The sequence below is a fragment of the Rattus norvegicus genome, chromosome Y (assembly GCF_036323735.1).
Source record: "Rattus norvegicus strain BN/NHsdMcwi chromosome Y, GRCr8, whole genome shotgun sequence".
In the NCBI taxonomy this organism is placed as follows: Eukaryota; Metazoa; Chordata; class Mammalia; order Rodentia; family Muridae; genus Rattus; species Rattus norvegicus.
The window spans coordinates 25,927,477-25,936,453 of record NC_086040.1 but is presented as its reverse complement, the minus strand read 5'-3'; the positions used below and the strand labels follow the sequence as shown (position 1 = coordinate 25,936,453).

At 39.8% G+C, this 8,977-nt stretch overlaps 1 long non-coding RNA gene across 1 annotated transcript; it reads left to right on the top strand.

Annotated features, from left to right (window-relative positions):
• Positions 1-2,519: 2,519 nt before the first annotated feature.
• LOC134484277 (uncharacterized) lies at positions 2,520-8,749 on the top strand. The gene is made up of 3 exons (XR_010061688.1): positions 2,520-2,698; positions 2,934-3,151; positions 7,592-8,749. It is a non-coding gene; the product is annotated as an uncharacterized LOC134484277 (long non-coding RNA).
• Positions 8,750-8,977: the final 228 nt, after the last annotated feature.

Below are 8,977 nucleotides of genomic sequence, written 5' to 3'. Positions count from 1 at the left end.
TTTGAGTATGGGCTACATGTGGGGCAGGCTCTGAATGGGTGCTCCTTCTGCCCCTGTTCTAAGCTTTGCCTCTCTATTCCCTTCCAAGTGTATTCTTGTGAAGCTGGCTTCTATATGTCCCTTTTGCACACTAACAGATACTATTACTGTACCATCCTAGAGTGTAGTTGGAAAAACACTCTTGACATAAATCCTGTTACCCTGCTGTGTGCTGTAGACCCTCAGATGATCTTCCCTGATTGTCGTGAGGTAACAACAATGGTCCATTTTACGTGGAAAGACCTAATGAACTACTGCCAAACACCGTCCCATGAAAGACACTAATGCAATAATCAACACAGTTGGCAGTATTTTCATTAAACAAGGAGTGAGATACCAAGGAGCTTCAACAGTTACTGTAATTGAAATTATTTTCACTCAAGACTTAGAGCCAAGTACGTAGGCCCGGAGAACACTACTGATTCATCAGACTGACTCAGGAGGTCAAATGTGGAAAAGGGAAGCCTGTCATTTTGTACATGGACAGACGTTATGCTTTGGATACTAAAAATGTCTATGGTATAATATGGATACAAAAATTGTCCTCGTTGCTGAGGAAAGGACATTTAGAACATAGTGAAAGTCATGGCTCTCCAAGAGGATATTTGGATTCCCCTATGATTTGCTAGGTTTCACTGCTATGGATATCAAAGAGATGTCTGCCTTGAGACTAAAGGTAACAAGATCACTAACCTAGATGCCAAACAAGTGTCCTTAAGTCCTTAATTCCAGTGATCCTACTGAACTTCTGGTGGCATAACTAACACACCGCTACCTGAGACTTCACAGTATAAAAATGATGTGAGTATGCAAAAGCATTAGCTGGATACCTTGAAGCCACAGGTTGATACTGAAAAACAGAAGGAAAGATCATTCTTTCAGAAACAATTTGCAGTTTTCTGGTAACTCAGCTTTACCAGACTACTTGACTTGGTTCTACATAACTCTATGAATTGCCAGCACCAATATATGTTATACCTACCTACATTGGACAGCATGGCAGGATATGTTTAAGCCAGATGTCAGGTTTATACTTATATAAATAACAAGACAGAGTTCATTAGAAAGAAGAATCTCATATGACTGGCCAGCACTATGATGAATTATGGGAACCTGACTTTACTGACATATAGACTGCTAGGATAGGAAAAAAGTATGTGATTTTTTTATTGATACTTTTTCTGGGTGAGTAGAAGCTTCTCCAAAAGACAGAAACTGGTGAAAGATAAACTAAAAAGTTCTGCTAGGAACTTTTCCCCTAATTTTCCCTCTCACTAGGAATGCTATCATGGAATTGCCCAGCTTTTGTAGCTTTTATAGCCAAAACCTCTGAATTAATAGTCAAAGTTTTATAAATAGTGTGCAATCTTTATGGAGCATATATAACTCAGAATTCCTGGCAGGTGGACACAATGAAAAAGACATTAAGAAAAAAATCCTATGGAAACTCCCAGTACATTCCAGGGAAGTATCTCAAGACTGTTATTTTTTTTATTGGGCCTGCTGCATTCCTTAAAGGAGGGATTCATCCATATAATATTATGTTTAGAATACACCCCACATTGCTTTCAATGTGCAGAGATTAGCAGTTGGAAGAACTGTTCAACCATTTCATTCTTCAAATCTTACTCCTCCAGTTTTCCATAAAATCTATTCTTTGTCCTATCAGAGAATGGCACTGAACCTCTAAATCCACTAACAATATCCCATTGTTCCGGCCAAGTGGTAGTGATGCTGCATGTGTCAGGAAATATGTGAAATATGTGGTCCTGTGTACACAGGAAGGCAAATATTAGAGAACTGATATCTAATAGAACTACAGGACCGAATTCTATAGTTCATGTTGTCCTTTGCTTTACTGATGTCTATTTATCATTTAAAGTAGGCAGAAATTATTCTTACTGTTGCATTAGCTCTATTCCTGGGGCCCTTTGTTGCCACAATCATTGCAAAAAGTGGAATTGGAAATCAGAACTTTTGAGTACACATACAGCAATATATATAAAGTCTACTATCAAGAAATGTAAAATAGGAAAATTAAATACAATATTGATTCAATTAAAGGTTGTTTGACATATAATGGCCTTAGGGAGACAGAGAAAATGTACCACATTAACTGTATATCACACTGTTAGATCTGGGAATAGAATTATTCTCCAGAAGAATTTTCTCCACTACACACTCCTAGATCTTTTCTACACATGCCAAGACCCTGACTAACTTTCTCCATTCAGAGCATGTAACCACTAATGAAGCAAAGAGAAGTCTCTAGCTTTAGAGAGATGTAGTACATAAAGGTTTCCACTGTGTCACAGGAGACACTCCTGGAAAGGGCACCCTTGAATCTGGTCAAAGTAAGGAAAGCTGTTTATCAGGTAGGCCATGACAGTTCTCAGTGACATTAGGTACTCCCTGAAAAATCTATTGTAACCTGGAGAGCCCAAGCTTATGTGATGTCACAAGTGTTGTCGTGACAGCAACTACCTCTTAGATATTCCTTCAGTAACTCTAGGGTTTATGAACTGTCCCCTAGTTCAGAGTAAACTGTCATTTGGGAGTGATAACAAGAGGATAAAGACATCACAGATGGGGAGAAGGAAGCTGGACTTCTGTCTTGGTCTAAAAAAAGGAGGAAATATATCATCCATGGGAAAGCTCAGTGAGTCCTGGATAGGAGTTGAGGGAGTTTGCTGACGAGATAGCCTTGAACTGAGCCTTCCACATATGGGAATCAGGAGCTGCGAGCCTCCCAGCAGCATCTGGACGTTCCTGCTTGTTATGGTTCCTGGAAGTCAGAGATTTTATATCATTAATATATTCATTCCAAAAACCAGGTGTTGGGGAGGGCAAAGTTGCTTTCCTGAGAGGTCATGGATTTTACTCTTTTTGCCCAGAAGAAAACGGTCCTAAGGAAAAGGAAAAGACCAATATTGTGTCCTCAGCTCAGAGTAAACTCCATGCATTGGATTCCTATGGTGCAGTTTGTGTCTGACACTGGTATCTGCGAGAGAGAAGTGCTACCAAGTTGAGACTTCATCATCACAGTCTTTTCACTAGTATTACTCTGAGTACCATTCCCTGACAGTTACCCTTTATATGTCTGAGTCAATAGGTGAGATTAGCTGACAGTTTTCTTTTCTTTAATTTCTTTCTTTTTTTTATTTTTTAGCAATTTTTATTTCTTTTACAAACGGATATTTCTATATTTACATTTCAAATGTTATTTCCTTTCCCAGTTTTCTGTCCATAGAGGCCTAACTGGTACCCTTACCCTTCTTCTATATCCCCTCTTCCTGCACATTCATATTCCCTTCAACTGGGAGTCAAACCTACTTTGGACCCGGAACTTCTCCTTCCATTAATGCCCATCGAGGCCATCCTCTGCTACATATGCAGTTGGAGCCATAGGTCTATCCATGTACAATCCTTGAATAGTGCCTTAGTAACAGAAAGCTCTGGTTCATTCCCATTGCTATTCTTATGGGGATTAAAGCCCCTTCAGATCTTGCAATCCTTTCTCAAAATCTAACAACAAGAGATCCATTTTCAGTTCAGATTGCCACTAGCAGTCACTTCTGTATTTGACATGCTCTAGCTGTGTGTCTCAGGAAGTATCTGTATCCGGATATTGGCAGCATGCCCTTCTTAGCTTCAGCAATCTTATCTAGTATTGCTGACTGATTATATATATATGGAATGCTCTTAATGGGATTCCTTAAGTTTCTACTCTAAATTCATAGATATTTTTGTTCCCCCTTTTAAAAAGTAGCAAAGCATGAACATCTTGGGTGTCCTTCTTAGCCTTCCAGTTGTCTGTGGTCTGCATCTTGGGTAATTTGATCTTTTGTGCCAATATCCACTTTTGGTGATTTCATACCATGTATGTTTTTCTGTAACTGGGTTACCTCAGTCAGTATTATATTTTCTAGTTCAATCCATTTGTCTATGAATTTCTTGAAATCATTGGTTTTGGTAACTGAATAGTACAAAATTGGGCAGATGTACCACATTCTCTGTATCCATTCCACCGATTAATGCCATTAGGTTTCCTACAAGCTCCTGCTATCATTAATAAGTCTTCTATTGAAGGAGTTAAAATAAAAACCTCATAAAAACTACAGAAGAACAGCACATAAGGGGAAAAGACAGAACGGGCCTGAGACAGGCCCGGCCAAGCCTAAAAACAAGGTCAAGAGATTGTTCCAGGCACTAGCAGCCACCATCTCCGCTGAGTCATGGGCCATCCGAATGGGCAAACTGGCTGTTCCTCTATAGTTAATAGTTACCAAACTCCCTGTTCTTCAAATAAAGATAAGACGCTCTCCTACATCGTGAACACTCCAGCCCACACGTACTGCATGCTGATGAGACATTGTACCCATTTCCCTTGCTGATATATAAATCAACCAATCAAGTATAACCACGCTGAATCCCATTGCCTTCCCCTATAAAAAGCCTTAAATTGGGGCTGGGGATTTAGCTCAGTGGTAGAGCGCTTACCTAGGAAGCGCAAGGCCCTGGGTTCAGTCCCCAGCTCCGAAAAAAAAGAACCAAAAAAAAAAAAAGCCTTAAATTTTGAGTCTTGGGGTCGACTCCCATGTCTCCTGTGTGAGATACGAGCTATCCCAGAGCTCTGATAATAAATGGACTCATGTGCTTTATATCAAGAGCCGATCTCGATCTCTCACGTTTCTTGGGGAGTACGATCTTGCAATTGGAGTGGGGTCTCCCATAAGGGTGTCCTACACTACGAACATAGTTGACCATGTGTCTTTTTTTAAAGATTTATTAATTTATTATGTATAAGTACACTGTAGCTATGTTCAGAAGAGGGCATCGGGTCTCTTTACAGATGGTTGTGAGCCACAATATGGTTGCTGGGAATTGAACTCAGGACCTCTGGAAGAGTAGTCGGGTGCTCTTAACCACTGAGCCATCTCTCCAGCCCGACCATGTGTCTTTATTGCATGTTGGAGCATGTTTTGGGTATATACCCTGGCTAGGTAAAGCTTGGTCCTCAGGTAGTGCAATTTACAACTTTCTGAGGAATCTCCAGAATGATTTTCAGAGTGATTGAACAAGTTTGTAATTCCACCAAGAAAGAAGAAGCTTTCCTCTTTCTTGACATCTTAATCAACATCTGCTGTCTCCTGAGTTTTTTATTCCAGCTATTCTTACATGTGTGAGGTGGAATCTTAGGGTTGTTTTCATTTACATTTCCTTGATGACATACTTAGTCACCATACTTAGATGAACATTTCTTTAAAAGCTTCTCAGATATTTGATTTTCCTCAATTGAGAATTCTTTCATCATTTCTGGAACCCAATTGGAATAGGGTTATTTGTCTCTCTGAAGTTTAATTTCTTTAGTACTTTGTATCTATTGGATTATAGCCCTCTATCAGGTGAAGTATTGGTATAGATCTTTTTTTTCTAATCTGTTGGTTGCTGTTTTGTCCTAATGACAGTGTCCTTTGGCAGGCAGATTTCTATGACATTGAAGAAATGTCAGTTAGTGAAATAGAACAGGGACTGGCTCCTTCCTGACTTCCCTACATGTCCTATACAGTAATTGGGGGAACTAAACAACCATGTACTATCCCTGCAAGGCATGTCTATCTACAGTCATGGTTCTATAGAGACCTATCAGTGATTCTGGTGATCTTCCCAGCAACTGTATGCTGATGGAATTTGCAGTTTTCATCCTGGTTTCAGTAACTACAGCCTAAGGTGTTGTGAAGCCAAAATACACCACGTGCAGCTGTGAATAGGCCTTAGGAGATTGCCTCCTTGGATTTCTGAGGCATTGCTAAGTTAATGAGAGGAAAACAACACCCTCTGCTCATCAGAGCTCTGGGAATTCTGACACTCTTGCTTTATCTCTATATGAAGCTAGGTCAAAAGATCACCTTTCAGATATGTTCTTGAATATCCTTCAGTGTGCTAGCATTGGACTGCAATGAAATATTATGCAGGAGAGGTGTGGAAACATCTTAACTCTTCCATTAGAGATCAGAGAGATGAGCTATTCACAATCAATTGACAGTGTATGTTTCTGTTGTTTGGCTTTGACCATGCAGATCTACTGTCTCATACTTCATGGTTCATATGTCCAAATGGGGGGAAAGCACCACTCACAATTGTTCCCCATCCTTCATCCTATGGGCTTAGATTTTAGTGCAACCCTCCACATCTTATATGCTAAATCGACTGTCCTAAATTTCTTCAACATGCACATCACTATTATCCCTACACTCCGTGTGTTTGTGTGTATGTGTGTGTGTATGTGTGTATGTGTGTGTGTGTGTGTGTGTGTGTTTCTGTGCTTAAATGGTTAATTTGATACAAGTTTACAGAAACCTTGTCACTGAAAAAAGTCTATGTAAGAAAACTATAATCTGTGGATGGGGCAGAAACCAAATGCTCTCCCACAACATGACCTTCTTTAAAGAGTAGTATAATCAGAAATAAGAGATTAAATTTGAAAGTAAAATTTGGAGGTAATACCGTGGCATGTCTGCATTATCATTGTGAACTGTGAGATTGTTCTCTTTGTTCTGTGGGCAGACATGAGTGCTCTGAGGCCAAGTTGCATCCTGTGGATCTGAGAATAAACTGAAGGTGACTGTCAACTTGGTCACATGAAGAAAGTGATAGGAGTGAGAAGACAGTATCAGGCCATTGTGACACTGCCCTCCCAATGGAAACATGGAAATGTTGACAATCACAGAGTGGGAGTCTCATGTCTGAACTTTGACACACAGCTAGGCAAAGTGTAACCTGTCAGTTAGCTTCCCGAGTACCATCTACAATGAAGGGTAGGCTCAGATGAAGTACTGTTTAAGGTAGGTGCTGTTCCTTGTGAGCTGCATCTCAGGGTAAGTGGATGACCATTCAGCCTCTTGTGACATGGCAGATCAGAGTACTGAGAGACAGAGGGGCCAAATCAGTGTTTGTTTTTCTAGACCAACATAACTGCATTATCCAGGCTAAGGATTTGCTCATGGAAGTCTAGTGTTTCACATTGGTATAGGCCAATCTGTGTGAAGTCTCAATAGCACAACTGGCTCCAGGCTTCTTTCTTAGTCAATGGGATTTACAGGCAGTCATTTATACTTTTCTTCTAGAATCACAAATTATTTTCTGGCTTCATATACACAAGGCATAGTATTCTTTCACTCTCTCTCTCTGTGTATGTGTCTTTCTCCGTCTCTCTGTCTCATCTCTCTTTGTCTGTCTTTCTGCCTCTCTGTCCTATTTTTCAGCTTTCCTACAAAGGTCTTTACTAATGATAACATATTTCATGGCAGTTTATGCACTCGATTATCTCATAAAAACCAGTGTGATCTGAACTTGCTGTCTACTGGAGAACAACAATTAAAAATAGAATTGATGTCCAAATCTACTAGATAAGAATTTAACAACTGAGAAGATGTAGAATATTCAACAACTCCCAACAAGCCTAGGGGCCAAGGATCATGTATGGAAGGAAAATTTTCAGAAATCCAAGAAATGCATGCCAGGCTGACCATAGACTGTCTTCTCTTTACAGGGACTTACAGCCTCAGGAGAAAGATAACATGGGACTTTAATAAACATGCATCGTGTAGTAATACCTAGTCTCTTCCCTTACTTTACCTTCCCTGTCTGTATTTTCCTAATGGATGTTGTACATAAATGTAGTAGTGACTGCCTTTCAGGAGTATAGAAGTTGTCATATGTGGCACCCAAATGAAGAATTTGACTTTTCTTCCCTGGCTGGCGCTCCTTACCAATGATCTACTACATCGTTTTCCTATGACTGCTCCTTTGATTTCTGTGTGTGTGAGTGAGTTGTGTTTGTGTGTGTGTGTATCTGTCTCTCTGTCTGTCTGTCTGTCTTTCTGTCTTTGTCTCTGTCCATCTGTTTCTTCCACATGATACCTATATATACTTCAGTTTGACTTCTCATTGCTCATTCCAAGATTGACCCATCATGCTTTCCCTGAGTGTTTGCTATTGATGACTCAAATTACACCTGTGTTAATCAATGCACCTGTATCCAGAACTGTGTGCCACTGATCACATCACAATCAGTCTCATGGCTAAAATAAATAATTTTTGAGGCTCTGAGGGAATTTTTTATCAGAATTTAAATGTTTTCTGTATTTTTTACTCCCCTATCCATACTGTTGTAGTCTGTGGATATTCCCCAAGTCTTTGCTCACAAGTACTTATCTATGTACCTGGCCTACTGGGAAGACATCATCCCAACCCTCCAATATTACTTAGCAGGGGGAATAGATGAAGAATTTGGAAAAATTGGTCATTTAGCTACAGAAGATGTCCCCAGAGATGGATTAACTGTGTCGAATCAACACATCACTGACAAGAATTCTGAACTATGTTCTCAGTTTATTTTCTTCTTTGTCATTTTGAGTGTGCTACCAAAGGAGTGGGGGACCATTTGTGGGCTGTGGTTGAGAACTGAGTCTTCACTATTCATGCATGAAGGTGGTAAAAAATTCAATAGATCAGTGATATCTCTGGGTTAGAAGGGATATTGATAGAAAGTCTTCCTTTGTGTCTCAGGCAAAGATCCTTGAAAGGGCAACTTGGTTTGTTTATTTGGAGAAGATCTTGTTAAAGGGAAGTTATGTGCTGTTGAACTGGACTATCTTCCGGATACTCTAATGTATGCTGGAATTTCCATTGTATTCTCTGTGATGTCACTAGTGTTATGGAAACAGAAACTGCCTTCATGGCAATTAGTTAATACATATTTGTTTACCTACTCAAATGTTTTTCAGGATGATCAATCTATTTACAGAGAAAACAGAGAGCATGGAGAGACAAAAGAGAGAGGAGGAAGAAATTAAGATACTTTCTTGTTAAAGAAGTGAAAACATAAATTATCTGGTGCAAAAAGGCGAGTGAGAGCAGTGGGCTGGTTCTGAGG